This window comes from Tursiops truncatus, chromosome 1 (assembly GCF_011762595.2).
Source record: "Tursiops truncatus isolate mTurTru1 chromosome 1, mTurTru1.mat.Y, whole genome shotgun sequence".
NCBI lineage: Eukaryota > Metazoa > Chordata > Mammalia > Artiodactyla > Delphinidae > Tursiops > Tursiops truncatus.
This window is the reverse complement of record NC_047034.1, coordinates 103666012-103683802: the sequence shown is the minus strand read 5'-3', so window position 1 is coordinate 103683802 and position 17791 is coordinate 103666012.

Sequence of the window (17791 nt, the reverse complement as noted above, 5' to 3'; positions counted from 1 at the left end):
GCTAATATTCACATATCCCAACCCATAGGCACAGCGACCTTGGTCAGATTATATTTCTTTCACGCTGGACTCTAGCCCCCGATGTGTGCTCGGCGCCATTGTTACCTTACACAGGACACTTAATGTTGGCAGTGAGCTCTGACTTCAGAAGCATCCCAACAACCCTATTTGGGAGGTGGGGTATATATTAGGAACCCAGAGAGGTCAGGGAGCACTGTTATACAGTACGATTGTGGTAGAGCCAGTACTGAACCCCAAGGCTTCTGGCCCAGGCTCCTAGGCTTCCTCATTAAAAAAGCTGCTAAATCAGGTCAGTGAGAGACTTATAATCCTGCTGCAACGCACCAGAGGACCCGTAATTCCACAGTTACTACCAAGCCCTGAATCATCTGCAGAAGTAATTGGTCCAGAATTTTCCCTCAGCAAATACCTACTATGGTGTCAGGCTCTGAACTAAGCAATTTACACACATCACTTTCAGTGCTCACAATTACCTTGGTATTTATCAGGAGCCCCATTTCACAGAGGCTCAAAGAGGTTAAGTCATTTGTCTCAAGTTCATACAGGTAGTAAGTGGGAGAACCAAGATTCAGACCCAGTAACCTGGCTCCAGAACCCCTGTGTTTTTCCACTGCAATTAAATTCATAACTATCTCCCATAGATGTTTTCTCTCTTCCTGTGACAACCACACACACACACACACACACGCACACGCACATGCACGTGCACACGCACACACATACACCACACCCTCTCCCCAGAGATCTCTCTAGGAGTCTCCCTGTACTTTATTTTAAATAGCTTTTTTAAAGTATAATTTACATACTATAAAATTCACCATCATAAGTGTACAGTTTGATAATTAAAGTAACTTTAAACAGTCATGCAATCATCACAATTATCATAAAATCCAGTTTTAGAATTCTTCCATTGCACCAAAAATTTCCCTCTTATTCTTACACAATCAATCCCATTCCCACTTTCACTCCTCTGACTTGCTTTCTGTCTCTATACTTTTGCCTTTTCTACAAACTTCACATAAATGAAATCCTACAAAATGTCTACTGTGTCTGACTTTTTCTACTTTGCATGTTTTTGAAGCTCATCCATGTCATTGCATGTTTTTCAGTAGTTCATTCCTTTTTATTGCTAAGTAGTATTCCATTGTATGGATGTACTAGATTTTGTTTATCTATTATATATCAGTGGATGGACATTTGGATTATGCCCAGCTTGGGGTGTAGGGGAGGGAAAAATAATTTTCCTTCTCCCCTTCTGAGTTCTTGGCTGAGACCCCTGTAATGAAAGCCAGATTAATTTTTCTTTTTTTTTTTTGGCCACACCAGTGTGGCTTGTGGGATTTTAGTTCCCCAACCAGGGATTGAATCTGGGCCCTCGGCAGTGAGAGTGTGGAGTCCTAATCATTGGACTGCCAGGGAATTCCCAGACAGATTTTTTTTAAAAAGGAAGTGTATTAACATGTATACCTTCAAGTACATATGGGAGATATCCAGGAATAAAATAAGTAACTCCCTTAGGTGGCCTAAGCTACTAGCTTAAATACCATCTTCAGCTAAAGACAAAAGAGAGTTGTGTATGGGGAGGCTGGTAGTGGAGTTATGAGAGGTTACCAAGAAAAGCAAGGAAAACAAGGGTAAGGATTAATACGCAGCTTTAAGTCAGTGTTTTCTCCATTGTTTAGATTCTCTTGTGATTTAGAGTCATCCTTTTCTTTACAGAGAGGGAGGGGAGACAACGTTACAAATGGAGACTTCCTTCATAAATGTAAAACTTCACTTACAAAAGAGTAACTGCTACTCTGTTTTCAGAGCTTCTCCTGTGTCTGATGTTTCTCAAAATAATCCTTATGCCAAAAATGTATATTTTGGGGTGACATATTTTGCTACCCTTTGAGGGCTATTATAAATAATGCAGCTATGAACATTTGCATATGTTTATACAGATATATATCTTCATTCCTCTTCAGTAAATACTTAGGAATGAAACTGCTAGGTCATATGGTAAATATGTAGTTAACAGTTTGAGAAACTGCCAAACTGTTATCCAAATGAGGTGTTTTATATTCCCAAAGGCAATGTATGAGAGTTCCAGTTTCTCCACATCCTTGTCAATATTTGACGTTGTCAGTCTTGTATTATAGCCATTCTAGTGGCGGGTAGGAGTGGTTCAGTGTAGTTTTAATTTGCATTTCCTTATAACTAATGATGTTGAGCATCTTTTCATATGCTTACAACCATTTGTATATCTGCTTTGGCGAAATGCCTACTCAAGTCTATTGCTCATGTTAAAAAAAATCAATTTGTTTATCTTCTTATTGAGTTATAAGAGTTCTTTATATAGTCTGGATATGAGTCCTTTATCAGATGTATGATTTCAAATATTTTCTCCCAGTCTGTGGCTTGCCTTTTCATTTTTTGCGTGGTATCTTCTGAAAAGCAAAAGTTTTTTTATTTGATGAAGTCCAATTTATCAAAATTTTATAATTCATGTTTTTGGTGTCATATCTAATAAATCTGTGCCTAATCCATGTTCAAAAAAGCTTTTTCCTATGTTTTCTCCTAGAAATTTTATAATTTTAACTCTTCCATTTTGCTCTATGATTCATTTTGAGTTAATTTTTGCATATGGTGTGAGGTAAAGATATAAGTTCTTTTTTTTTTTGCAAATGGATATCCAATTGTTCCAGAATCATTTATAGAAAAGACTATTGCATTGCCTTGACAGCTTTGTCAAAATCAACTGACCACAAATGTAAGTGTTTATTTCTGGTATCTATTCTGTCCCATTGATCTACGTACCTATCTTTTGGTCAATGTCTTGATTACTATAGCTTTATAATAAATCCTCCAACTTTGTTCTTCTTTTTCAAAATTATTTTGATTTATCTAGTTCCTTTGCATTTTCATATAAATTTTAGGATCATCTTACCAAATCCTACCCCAAAAAGAGTTGCTGAGATTTTGATATGGATTGTGTTGAAACTATAGATCAATGTGGGGACAATTCCTATGTTAACAACATTGAATTTTCCAATCCATGAACATAGTACATGTCTCTATTTGTTAAGATCTTCTTTAATTTCTCTCAGCAATGTTTTGAGGTTTTCAGTGTACAGGTCTTGCACTTCATTTCATTTCATTAAGTATTATACTCTTTTTTATGCTACTGTGAATGGAATTATTTTCTTAATTTCACTTTTTGATTATTTGTTAATAGTGTAACCCACAACACTAAACTTGCTTATTGGTTCCAGTAGACATTTTTTAAAAAATTAATTACTTTTATTTTTGGCTGCATTGGGTCTTCGTTGCTGCGCTGCACACGGGCTTTCTCTAGTTGTGGTGAGAGGGGGCTACTCTTCGTTGTGGTGCACGGGTTTCTCATTGCGGTGGCTTCTCTTCTTGCGGAGCTTGGGCTCAGTAGTTGTGGCGCACGGGCTCTAGAACACAGGCTCAGTAGTTGTGGTGCAAGGGCTTAGTTGCTCCACGGCATGTGGGATCTTCCCAGACCAGGGCTCAAACCTGTGTCCCCTACACTAGCAGGCAGATTCTTAACCACTGTGCCACCAGGGAAGTCCCTCCAGTAGACTTTCATAGGTTCCTTAGGCTCTTCTACAAACAAAATCATGTCATCTACAAATAAAGACCGTTTTACTTCTTCCTCTCAAATGTGTATGTCCTTAATGTCTTTTTCTTGCCCAATTGTTCTGCCTAGGACTCCTGTATAAAACTGAATAGAAGTAGTGAAAGCAAACATTCTTGCCTCTTTCTGTCCTGTCCTTTTGACAGATCCTGGATGTTCTCTTTTCAAGGGAGCCCTGATGTCTCTTCCAGAAGGAGGAGGTATTGCAGATACCCAGGATCTCACAGTGCAACACCTTTATGGCAGTGGCCTGAGACTCTCATGTTATCTAGCTCTCCCCAGTGCTGCCCCCTTCTTAAAGCCCAGGTTCCTGGCCCCACAGCCAGTCCTGTGCCCAAAGTCTTTCTGCTTCCTTAGGGTCTCCCCTCAGCATCTCCTCCTGCCTTCTTGGATCCATGCTTAAAAGACTTTAGAAACTTCTAAGACACCCATATTTCTCTCTCAAAGGTCCCTTTGGAGCAGCCTCATCCTTTCAGCACCAGAGTTTTAGTACGTCTGATAAGTAACACCAGTTTTTTTGGCTCCCATCCATGGAAATTCAGTGAGGGGGAATTGAAAATCAACTGAAGTGCTTGGAACTCTGATAAAAGATCTCCCTAAAGCCCCAAAGGAGCTGAGGATGCATCTCAGGAGAAGACCCTGACAGCTGAGGCCCTCCTAAGCACTGTGGGGTCTTGCAGTGAGCTCCTCTCTAAGCTCCAGCTACCTGTGCTCTCTCCTCTCCCATGCTCTTCAAAGCACCTGCTAAACTCCAAACAGCCTAAACCCTCTAAAGCCCCATAAACTCACCATGTTCATCTCAGGGTCTTTGGTGATGCTGCCCCTCCCTCCCGGAATGCCTTCCCCCTTTCCTCTCCCTATCCATAGTCTGCCCATCCTTCAGCACCTGTGTCCAGTTCTCCCCCTTCCACAAAACTTTCCTGATCATTCTGGCCCTTAGGGATCTCTCTACTTCACCACAGCAGTACTCAACTGCCACCCAACTTAGCACATGATCACAGCAGGTTTACACCATGTAATTAGTGTGGACTTTCCCAGACCACTTGAATGTAAGAAACTTCACATTTATTTGTTCTAAATCATGACCTCTGGCTTGGCCACACTCATCAACACTGATGAGAAATCCAGTATCGGCCATCAACAGGGTTGTCTCCTCCTCTTTGAGGTTTAGGTAGTGGCTGAGGGGACAAGACTTCAATATACCTCATCCTTGCTAAGTCACTACCTACACCCCAAACCCATTAGTTAGGCAGTGGGAGCCAAATTCAGCTGCCATGCTGAGCCCAGTGGAAACACCCAGTGTCTTGTTGACCAATTGACAGAGAGGGTAGACTAGCTTCTCTCCTGCCACAGTCAGAACAAATCTCCGACTTGTTCATTGTGTCCTCCCTCCCTACAGAGAAGTCTCCCAGCTCTCTTCAACATCCCACAGCACCCAGCTGTGGGATGACTAACCTTGTCCCATATGATTACAGAAGTGGGCAGAGCCAGCTGCAGCCGCTTCTAGCCCAGCAGGCGGGGCAGGGGTAGTGGTAGACCCAGAGGTCTGCAGGAACTGCCAACCCCTACCCCAGCAGCCCCTGCCTCCCCAAGGCTGCCCTGGCACCTTGAGCAACCCCATCCTTGACCTTGGAGCCCGAAATTGTCTCACAGTTCGTGCTCTTTCTGCCTGAAGGGTGCGTGCCTGTCTCACTGCTTTGCCAGCATTTCCAGAGCACGCAGAGGGCCATGAATTACAAAAGTTACTTTTCTCCAGTCAATTTAAGTCAGCCTGGCACAAGTCCCTCATTCTCCTTTGTCAATGAGGGAAAGAGTCAGTTGTTCACCCAGCTTTGTCTTGCAGCAAGGCAGCCCTTTCTCTGCCCTTCCTCTCTCCCTCAGAAGTCCTGATTGTGCCTTTCATTTGACCCTCTATGAAATGCGTGGAAAATCTGCTTTTTTCTACCATTCCTTTCTGCCCAAGTGAGGCCACTCCAGGATAGGTTAGACTAGGGACAGGGAAGGAGGAGGTAATTCCAACAATTTGCAATCGGCAGCTCCTTAGTTGGGTGTTATTTTACTTCTGGGCAAGAACGATCAAAATAACACCCGTGGGGAGTCTCCAAAAGCCCAGGCACTGCAGGTTGCTGCACTATCCTGAGCAGGAGGGCAGGATGTGGTCTGGTCACCGCCTCAGGCACTCACCATCGTCACCATCAGGAGCTGTGGGAGGAGAGTGCCCTGCGGGTCCTTGACAGAGTGAGGTTATTCTCTCCAACTTTTAAAACACCTCCTCGAGCTTGTTTCTTCCTGCCTGGGTACCTCCACCTTTCAGTCCCGTAACGCAGCAACATCCTCCATCCACTTCCGCTACTGCCCCTGGATTATCCCCTGCAAGACCCAGTGTGAAATTCACTTCTACCTGGAAGTCTCGCTCTTCTCACCTCATCCAGTTCAGTTCCCTACAGGTTTATTTTTCAGCACCCAGGTATTCTGTGTGATTTCTTTTGCATGTGTCAGCCGGGACTTTCAAAGGATCTGAAATCCTATCTCTTAGTTTAAAATTCCCTAAAGCCAGAGAGTGCGGCTGTCCTCACCCTCCACTGTGCCTCTTTCAGTACTTGGCCCGCAGTATATTAACCAGGTCCAACAAAGCCTCACATGTGTCTCCCAGCCAAACCCCAGGACATCTGAAGGACAAACTCCAGAGTGGCTCCTTGGACCTGGTAGACATGCTACCCTCCCAGTACCTCATAATTGCCAGGTCCCTTGATGCCTTCCCCTGCATGTAGACCAAGGTGTGTTCATTGAGGTTAACAGGTTGATTTTCTGTTTGTACTCCCTTAACCCAAAGAAAAGGCTTGGTAGAAAAGCTAGAAATTCATAAAGGGGAGTTATTTCACAGCTGGTCTTTCTGAGCCCTTGAGACACACCAGTAGATGGCTGGGGTCTCAGAGTCTGCAATTTAAAGGTGATACTGACTACAGTTACCTTTAAGAGTCAGTGGTAGATCCTTGCTGCTGAAAATGTGGTCCTTGGACAAAGAGCATCAGCCTCACCTGGGAGTTTTTAAGAAATGCAGACTTTTAAGCCCCACCCAGACCTACTGAATCAGAATCTGCATTTTAGCAAGATCTCTTGGTGATTGGTATATACAGTGTATACCGTATACCAGTTGTATATACAGTGTATACTCCTTCCCCTGTATTAATGCTTGCATTGGGACATGAGCTTAAACTCGGACATCGTGGACTTATGGTCACCCTCCCTCTAAGGGAGATGGTGCAGGGAGCACCTAAAAGGGGTAGAAGGGAAGTTTGAGCAGCCACGGCTCAAACTGGGCCCTGGTTTGGGAATACTATGATCTCAAGAGCCTGTCTTTCGGTCCCCGGTTCTCCCAATAGGCAAATATCTCATAACTGAACTGTTTGCTATGCTGGTTGGTTTTGTTTGTTGCTAGGAGGGAGCAGGGTGTGTCCATGGGAGCAAGGAGGAGGCGTCAGTAGCCTGTGGAGCTGGTTCGTCCGTGCTCACCCGTACATCTACCACCTCGTACAGAGGCCTCCCCATCAGTAACCTTAGTTTCTATGAATGTTCTCTTCCTACATCCTGTTTCTGCTTTTTCTACTGCTTCTTCTTTTTTTTTTGGCTTGTGGGATCTTAGTTCCCCAACGAGGCAGGGAGTGAACCCTGCGTGGAAGCGTGGAGCCCTAACCACTGGACCACCGGGGAAGTCCCTGCTTTTTCTACTTCTTGATATTTTGGCTTTTTATCCTGTTCCAGACCCTCAGTTTGCTTCCTGGTCTCCAATCTGACTCTTCTATTAACCTTTAAGCCTTCTACAGATAGTCCTTTCAGCACCTTCTGTGTACTAAGGCAAGCACCATTTATTCAAAATGAACCCAAGACACAATCCCTGCTTCCTAGGGCTTACAGCATGGTAAACACTGTAAGTATGCCAGTGGCTGTGCTAAGAGCTTCACTTCCATCATCTAATTTAATTTTCACAAGCATATCTTTGAGGTTGTCCCCACTTTCTAGTTGAAGAAGCTGAACTCCAAGAGTCAAGATATTTCCCCAAGGTCACAGCTAATTAGTGGCATAGGCAGGATTTAAGCCCAAGTCTGATTGCTTCAAGTCTCCTAAACTGGATATAAAAGACTATCTTCTTTGTTACTGCATCTCCAGTGCTCAGGACAACGCCTGGGCATGTGTCACACAATCAACATTTGTGGAAGGAAGAAGACTGTTTTGAACCATCTGTTGGGCTCCACCCTTCAACCACAGAGCCCTTCAAGCCCAGGTCCCTCAGCACCTCTGGGCATTACAGTCTTCCCGATGCACAGACCCCTAGCCCAGCATCCAGGGCCCTCCCTGATTTACCTCTGCCTCTCAGGGACACACAGGCAGACCAGGAAACTGGAGTTAATCCAAGATTTTTACCTAAAAACACCAAGATTTTTACCTAAAAACACCAAAATTTTTACCTAAAAAACACCAAAATCCTGAAGCTTTAGAATTTGTACAGCAGATAATAAAAATGTTGAAGGAATTTAAGTAGATGAATATGGCACAACCTCTACTCTCCTGGCATTTTCTCGGCTGCTGTACTATACCAGCTGCCTCCCACTAGAGCTAGAGGTGAAAACTTGGTGTCTACCCCCTCTTCCTGCTTAACCTGGACAAGTTAAGTTAATCCTCCGCGGCATGGATCATAAGATTTCACCTTTCCTACTTGTTCCTCTAAAGGGAAAAAGCACAATATAGGCCACAGAGAATGGTTTAGGTTTCCTGTAGTGCAGATGAGATTTTTATTGTGATTATATGGTGGCTTTTTTTTTTTTTTTTTTTCCTGTGCTCCTAGCGGGCAGCGAAAAAAAGTCCTGGAGGCTAAAATGGATTGAAACGGTTTTAGACAAGCTAAGTTAGAATCCTTCTTCTGTTAGGCCTTTCAGAAAGTTTTACAGGACTGGGAAATACAGAGCAGAGATTAGTCCCATCTTATAGACTAGGAAACTGAGACAGAGAAAAGTCAGTGAGGGACCTAGAGTCATAGGAGTGGTTAGTGCAGGAATGAGACAGGACACAGAGGCCTTGACGCACTTTACACCCCCCACAACACCACGTGCTGTCTCCTGAATTGAATACTTTGATCCTCTCTATTATAAGAAGACTCAAATGAAATATATCTGTATCTATACATTTTCATATCCTATGCTTTTCTTTCTTTCTTTTTTTTTTTTTTGGCCACTCTAGAAGTGTTACTATTTTTCATGAATTTCAATGAATGTTAAGGTTGGAGGGGTCGTAATTAAAACCTTGAGTTTTAGAGTCAGGAAAGTCTGTCCATACCTGGACAGGTTAATCAACCTCAGCTTCCTGGCCCATAAAGAACTGATTTATCCCTCCTTTACTGGCACATGCCATGAGGAATTAAGTATGTGATTCATGTAGAGCGCTTGGTAGAGTGCCTGGCATACAGTGAGCACTCAGTAAGTGTTAGTTGATATAACTGTTCTTAAAGCTATTATTATGTGAGGCCATCTTTAGTTGGTTAGCAAGCCTTGCAATGAGTTTCTCAGGCAGCTTCCTGAGGAGTCCTCGTTGTTTGCTGAACCAGTAAGGCTAGTCCTTGCAGAATCCAGTTCCATGCAGATTTTGTTTGTCAATTTTTTCTTGACCTATTTTCTGTCTATAGCTTCTAGCTTCAGGATTGCAACCACATCCTTTTAAGTCTTTACACTCATTGCAGACATGACTTTCAAAACTGAGATTTTAGTTGATTGACTGAAGATGATATGAGGTCATGGAACAGACCCCCCTACACGTTATTATGATTTCCTGATAACTCAGATCTGAAATGCCCATGGCTGAGGGTATAGAGAAGTTAGGTCAGGTAGAGGAGGTCCAAGCCAAAGAATTCATATCCCTTTTGAAAGAGAGATCTTGCTTCCTTCAGCCTCTATAGCAAAAATTGCATCCTAGGCATCAATTTATCTGAGACATGTTGCAATAGAGGGGTTTAATGTGTATCAACTATGTTAGATTCAAAACTATTTGCATCTCTGGGAATTTTTCAAGTCTAAAGAAAGAATTCTCCAGGAATAGACTTGCTCCAATGTGTTATTTGAGAAATTTTGCAAGATATCCATGTCAATTGACATTGGTTTTTTGGATACAGAATGATAAACATGGCTACTTCATAGTTCTCATCTGAAGCACATCCCAAGCTTGGCCATTCAGATTTGCAAACCTGTTGCAAAATAAAACATCTGATTTTTCACTCCTGTTTGGCTGCCTTCCATTCATTTATTTGATAAACATTTATGGGTCCCCTACTATGTGCTAGCCACTGTTCAGTATGCTAGAGATAATGTTGAACAAAGTGTTATTTCCCCCACTCTAGTGAGAGAAGACACCCAATAGAGCAAACAAATTCATAAACAAGAAAACTATCAGATAGTGAGGAGCTACACAGAGAATTAGAATAGGGGGATTCAATAGAGAGTAACTGGGTGACTGCTTTATATCGAGCTGTCAGCAAAGCATTCTCCGAGGAAGCAAATGACAAGAAGAACCTGCCTGGAAGGGGGAAAAAAAAATCTAAATCCAAGGCTCTAGGACTTAAATGAATTTGACATTTTATCTTTGCTCTCCTCCATTCTACACTTAAGCTGTAAACTCCAAGTAGTCAAGAAGTAGATGATCCATTTTTATGATAAGAAAGTGATTTCTTCAACTAACCTGTTACCTCCTTCAGTCTTGTTAAAACTTTGTAAAGTGTGAGTCAGAGTGTTTCAGGAAATTTCTACAGTCTCTACTTTGATGAAGGCAACCACTGTACCCGGTTGTTCAAGTAGAAACCTGGGGTTCATTCAAGGCTTTGTTTGGTAAGCTGGCTATTTTTTATATACTTTTTTTTTCTAGCTGGAAAAATATAGCTAAAAGTGCTCACATTACCTGACTTAGCCTAATTTCTTCTTTTCTTTCAGTATTAAGCTTAGACATCCCCACACTCAGAGAGTGTGTATTGGTTAGGGGAAGCGAGGCTAGGTTACAACAAATTCCAAACTGCAATCTTTCTGTGGCTCTCCTCCAAGTGGTGACTCAGGGATCCACATTCCTTTCATCTCATATTGCTGCCATCTGGATTCACCAAAGAAGTGAAATTAAGAAACTGGACGATTACACAATGAATTTTATGGTCAGACCTGAGAGTAACATACATCATTTCTACTCTATCCTATTAGCCAGAATCCAGTCATGTGGCCCCAACCTGAAAAGGACTCCCAAAGGGACCTAGGAAATGTGCTTGGAAAAGAGATGAATGGCACGAGATTTGGTGAATTCTGGGTTAGGTTCCCTTCTTTGTGTGTAGCACAATGTCTGACTTGCAGTAGGCACTAAATAAATGATCGGTTGGATGGAAGGAAGGATGGATGGATTATAACCTAAGGTCTTATAGTTAGTAAAAGAGTGGACTAAAATGAATATGTGTTGAATTAATTAGCTAATTAATAGAAAATTCCATATTAATTCACCATATGCCCAAGAATTATAGGAAGAAACCAAAACCATACTGTTCAAAAATAGACTAGGTCGGGGATTCCTAGGAAATTCTTTGTATTATTTCATACTATTTCAACATACAACCTACTAGCCAAAGTCACGCCAACTCTCCTCCCCTCTGAACCCTCTGGCAATCACTCTGTAGTTGTTTCAAATACTGGGAAATTATTCTGAAGGCAGCATGGTCTATCGATGGCATTGACTTTGGCTCCCCTCACCATCACTCTCAGTGTTGCCATAAGCTCGTTTTTAAGTCCCTGAAGTTGGCTGCCCTTGAAATGAAATGGGAAAACCTGAGTTTGTGGGCCAGTTTGGTTCCCAGCCCAGTTCTCCAGCCAAAGAGAGTGAACAATCCTGTGTTTGTGGCACCCTGAGCCTGCAGTGACCTTCCAGGCCAGCAAGGATGCCGGAGGGAGCATACATTCTCTGAAATGACAGTAGAGGAAGAACCAACCCATTGCCCAAGGACTGATGAATAGGCCCCTCTTTTCCCCTGGGACAGCCTCTGAAATGTCCCATGCAGGGCTTAACTCTTTCCTATCTTGAACTCTATACCTAGAGTCTCATCTATCCTCTTAGCTGAAAACTACTCAGCCTGAAAATAAATAATAATTAGTCCCCAGTGCTAAGTACAGCCAGTTACGTTTTTGAGTAATGATTTCATTAATGTATTTTTCCATCACTATATCAGAGGGCAAGGACAATGTCTGCTTTATCGTTTTATTCCCTAGTATCTAGCACAGCGCATGGCAAAGAGTAGGCACTATGGACGTTTATTAAATGCAGAGTGACTATGGGCAAACCTTGTCTCAAAGCTTAGGCTCTCGTGTTGCTTTGATTTAGCACCATCTGACCCAAAAGTAATCATTTTCATTTCTCATTATAAACACAAAATGTACATTAAGAGGCTTCTGCTGTTTGTTTTTGACTCAGTGAATCTCAGAACCATCAGGGCAGAAGCGTGGGGTCAGCACCTTCAGCAACTTTCAATTTGGGGCTGGTGGTGAAAATTTCTTGGCTTTCAAATTGTTCATATATACACGTATCCTGGATATAATAACCAGTAGGATTGCTGCAGAAATCCAGGGGGCAAATACTGTCATATTTAGTTTTTTCACACAAAACAAGTGGCTTAATTTCCCATCATTTAATAGATTGTGGGATTAGCAAAAAGTCCAGCATCTCTGTCATGGGGCTGTCTCCCACCCCATGACTCGTCCAAAATCTTGAAGACTCTTTTGGGGTTTTTTTGCTTTTTAGGATTTATTTTATTTTATTTTATCTTATTTCTTTTTGGCTGTGCCATGGGGCATGTAGGATCTTTATTCCCTGACCAGGGATTGAATCCGTGCCCCCTGCATTGGGAGTGCAGAGTCTGAGGGCTCTTTTTGGATTAAAGAAGGGTCAGCCTGACTTCTACACACCAGTGGAAGAAATGTCACTGATCGCTGCCTCGTGGCTGTGGAAGATGCCCCACACGAGCCTTCAGATGATGTTGTGCAGGGCTCTGCACAAGCTGCTGAAGATCTGTGTGGGAAGGAGATTCTTGAGACCTCATGCTCAGCCCAGCTGAGACTGTCCCTTGCTTAGGTTCCCAGAATTGCAGCTCTTAGTGCTAATTTTCAGTCCCTTATGTGATGTTTCCCCAAAGATCCAGTCACCTGAGAGGGCTGCATCAGATTTTATCAGGCTGTCCGGCTCTGCAGATCCCAAACTTCCATAAACTTTCCATCTCCAGGGACCACGCCACCGTAGGTCTGGCAACCTTTCCTTTTCAACCCTTGAAATACAAGAGGTCTTCATTTCCAGCAAACAGGGCTACCCAGCACTTCTTATGTCTGGGCATCCTGATGGCCTCTAAGGGGCCCTATTGCCCTCAGACCGAGGGAGCTACTGCAGTATCTCAGGACAGCTCACCCGCCCAGACTTTCTGATTTCTTTCTTGGTAGAAAAGAGAGGCAGGAGGAAGAGATGGAGTAGGGGGAGAAGGATGAGAACACTACCACAGAAGCTAAGTATCAGCAGATCATTCCACTACACAGTTCTTCACACATTGACTGCATAGACAAATTCCCCGCTTTGAGCAGAAGGCAGGTTTCCTTCTCTAATTTGTACATATTCCAACATTTATGATACAAATTTACAACCAGGAAGAAAACTGAGAGATCGTCCTGTTGAGCTGTCTGGCTTCAAGGTGCCAAATCTTCACTGGACATTACAGGAAAATAATTGAAAATTTTATGCAAAATAATATTTCAGGTGATGGAATGGACAGGCTCCTGGGGTAGAATAACAGTGTGCTTGGCGGAGGTTGTCAAATGTTTTCTTTTTAGAATAAGAGTTTTATTTTGGTGGGAGGACAACTCCTTCACAGACACAGCAGCATGTACCGGCTCTTGAGTCTGACACGGGGCTCCTTTTCAGGGCCTGTGGCGTGTCCTCCAGGCCCTACTGCCGTCTTAAAGATATCACCAGCCACCTAATTGCAGCTGTCAGCATCTGGCTGCAGTCGGGGAAGCAAGTACTGATTCAAAAGGCGTGATCCAGAGCACTATGACCATCAGTAGTGGGTTTGAAAGGAAAACGTCAAACCATGCGGAGGTGGGAGAAGTTGTCACAACTCGTTAATTTATGAGACCAAACTTTAAGACCAGTGAAAATACCCCCAAACATCCTACACTCCGTGAGGCTGCTGTGAGAAACAAATGAATCAAGTGAAGAATCAAGCATAGAAGCCTTCCAATGTCACAGACCAGGCCCCCAGTTGTGCCTTGAGCCCTAAGACAGCGGTCCCCAGCCTTTCTGGCACCAGGGACCGGTTTTATGGGAGACAATTTTTCCACGGATGGCATTGGGTCATGGTTCAGACGGTAATGCGAGCGATGGGGAGAGGCAGCTGAAGCTTTGCTTGCCCGCCCTGCTGCTCCCCTCCTGCTGTGCGGCCCGGTTCCTGACAGGCCAGGCCAGGGGGTTGGGGAGCCCTGCCCTAAGACATCAGAGCATGAGACCCCTGCGAGGGAGAGTGACTCAGTTTCACAGATTAAGAGCCTGTGAGCTAAACCAACTCTGTTTCCTCGGGAGCGTGCCTCGTTGCTGAGTCACACAGGTGAGTTATCGTGGGGTTTCTTCTTGCATGGTTTGCTTCTGTAACAACCATGTCAGAAGTTAAACAACAGCTGCTACCTGTTTCCTCTTTCAATCCTGCATTTTCACAGGCAGGAGCCACTGGCCTTCCTGAGGATTTGCAAAGGGGAATTCCATTGTGGAGGAGCTGTCACCATTCTCCTTCAGTTGGTTAAAAGGGATTCTATTCAATTCCATTGCAAAGCAGGCACGGAGCAGCTGGTGTGTGCATGCACTGGCACCGCTGGGGCGGCCAGGACAAGTAGGATGCTGCCAGCACCTAGGTAGAGCACATCATCAAGCAGGCGTCACAGACAGGTAGGGAACAGAGGAGGGGGTGATACTTTTTGTACCGGGTGAGTCAGGGAAGACGGGAGTAAAGGTGATGTTTGAGCTGGGTCTTGAAGGATGAGTTGGTCTTTTGGGCAAGATAGGAAAGGGCCCATCAGCTGATGTAGAGGATTAACAAAGACCTCAGCAGTGTGTGAGGTCTACGGGGAGCCGGGTGTGTGGTGGGCAGGAGGTGGGGCAGATACTAGAACAATGTTAGGAAGCAGGGGTCGGGGCGTGGAGGAGCTTGGATCCTTGTGCGGTGCTGAGGCTTCCGACAGAAGCTCGCTAATATGGGCCAAAACCTCGTTGCCCTCCAACACAGCACCCGGAGCGCCTGGCTCTCACAGGATGCTGGTTCAGGATGGAAGTTATTTCCTTGAGGCTTTGCCGCTGGTGCCAGAAATTCCCAGCATTCCACTCACTCCTCAGAGGCCTTCTGGAAATGTGCACAAACCTGTTCCCTGAAGGGGGTAATAGACGAATGCCCTGACCCTGTCCCCTTGCACTCACTGCCAACTACATCTCAATCAGTCACATTTCTGGAACTCAAAGGCGGGCTCTGGGGCTCGGCTGCCCAGTTTCAAAGCCCAGCTCTGCCACTTGCAGCCGTGGAGCATGGGGCAAGCTACTGAAGCAGCCAGGCACCAGTGTGTGAGGCTCTGCAGGTGGAGATTCCTGGCAGGGAGCAGCACACCTGGGCACATCTGCATGCCTTTGCCCTTGGGCACCATTTCCCACACCCTGCCCCCTCTCAGCAGACCACCCTAGAACAGTGCTGATGAACAGAAATATAATGTGAGCCACATATGTAATTAAAATTTTTTCTTGATTACAAAAAAGTAAAAGGAAATTAAGAATATATTTTATTTCACCAAATACATCCAAAACATTGTCATTTTTAACTTGTGATAAATATAAAAATTATTAGGGAAATATCTTACAATCTTTTTTGGGTACTAAGTCTTTATTTATTTATTTGTTTGTCTATTTATTTTTGGCTGTTCCATGCAGCTTGCAGGTCCCTGACCAGTGATTGAAGCCTGGCCACGGCAGTGAAAGCACCGAATCCTAACCACTAGACCACCAGGGAACTCTGGGTTACGAAGTCTTTAAAATCCAGTGTGTGGTTATTCTTACAGCACATCTCAACTTGGAATAGCCACATTTCGATATTTCGAGTGACTATTAAGTAGCTCAATGGTCCCTCCTGGCTAGAGGCTACCATATTGGATAGCACAGCTTTAGAACAATGGCCCACATAACTGGACTGAAATAATAGCAATAGTTAATATTTCTTGACTGCCAGCTGAGAAACCTTGGGCAAATTACTAAACCTGTGCCTATGTCCTCTGTAAGAGAGAAGAAATAATACAACATAACACCTAACATTGTGTTGGGGGCCTTAAGTTGGAACACATATCTGAAACCCTGAATGTGATTATCATTTCCTCTTTACCTTTGTGCATGTAATTTTCTCAGCCCAAAATGCCCTGTCTTTTCCACCTGCAAATCCTTATTCGTTCGTTAAGACCTTGTTCAAATGTCACCTCCTCTGGGAAGCCTACCCACCTTGCCTCTTAGTTAGCATCAGCTGCTCCTTGTTCTGGACCAACTTAGCACATTTTCAGACCTCTCTAATGGTGCTTCTTACCTTGCTTTGTGATTGTTTTCCTAGTTGTGTTCCAGGTGAATCTGGAAGGAATTACTGCATCTCATTCATTGAAGATGCAGATTTTCAACTTTTTAGCATCTCTGAAATCAGGATGCATTTATATTACAATTGGCAGTGTTTTTTCCTCTCTTAGTGAGGTTTAAAAAAAAGGATCAATGGCGTGATTGCAATATATAACATAGATTTGATATATTTTTTTATTTTATATTTTATTTATTTTCATCATTATTATCATTATTATTATTATTATTGGTTGTGTCGGGCCTTCGTTGCGGCGCACAGCCTTCTCTCTAGTTGTGTGTGGGTTTTCTCTCTCTAGTTACGGTGCACGGGCTCCAGGGCACATGGGCTCTGTAGTTGTGGCGCACGGGCTCTCTAGTTTGCGGCACCTGGGCTCTCTAGTTGAGGCACGCGAGCTCAGCACTTGCGGTGCACAGGCTTAGTTGTCCCAGGGCATGTGGGATCTTAGTTCCCTGACCAGGGATGGAATCCCTGTCCCCTGCATTGGAAGGAGGATTCTTTACCCCTGGACCACCAGGGAAGTCCTAGATTTGATACATTTTAGTATTTGCCTTTGTGAACCCCTGGGCAGTGGGCTCAATTAATGCAATAAATGTGTCAAATGTTCTGACAACACTAATAAAAGTTTATTGCAATTACCACATGTGTAAATTATTTGGCTAGCTGCCTCTGCTCCATTCTGAGTGGTAACCTCTCCAAGGGCAGAGACTGTGGGCTCTTTCATAGTAATGGGCTGGACATCTTGTGAGAGACCAAAATGTAATACCTGGTTTTTGAGGAAAATGTGTCCTTGACTTACATGCTAGGAAAGAAATCCCACCTTCCCACTACAGCATGATTAGGCTTTAAAATTTTCTTCACCAAAATATCTGATTACTGCATCAGGAAGCAGAGCGATCCAGCTAGAGTGTCGGGTTGAGAAATGCACACTTGTGGGACCAGAGGGGGAGAGAGAGCATTTCCCCTCAAAGCTGCATGTTTCCTCAGAAACTCCGTAGGGCCCCAAGCAGATTATCTTTCAAAGGACTCATTACAAGGAAAGAAGAGCTTTTAAATTCCAAGTGTTTTAACAAAGTCTTTTCTACCTAACGTCAAATCGTGCTATCTCTCCCCAATTCATAAAATGATACACAAATTTTTTAAATGCCAAAAAACCCTCTTATCAAGAGAGCTCCAACTATAGCCAAATACCAATCATTAGAGGGATAAAAAATAACGCTTCATCCAAAAAAAGCCAAAGGGTAGGGAGGGGTGGGGGGGGGGCGGGTAGGGGAATAAGGACCGTCTTATGAGTGGTGATGCCCAAGCAATACCCCATCAGAAACAAGGAATTTAGAAAGACCCAAATATGAAATGTCTGGAATGTACACAGAGCTCCTATACGCAAATATTGACTTGTAAGACGTTGAGCTTACCTCAGAGCTGTTGTT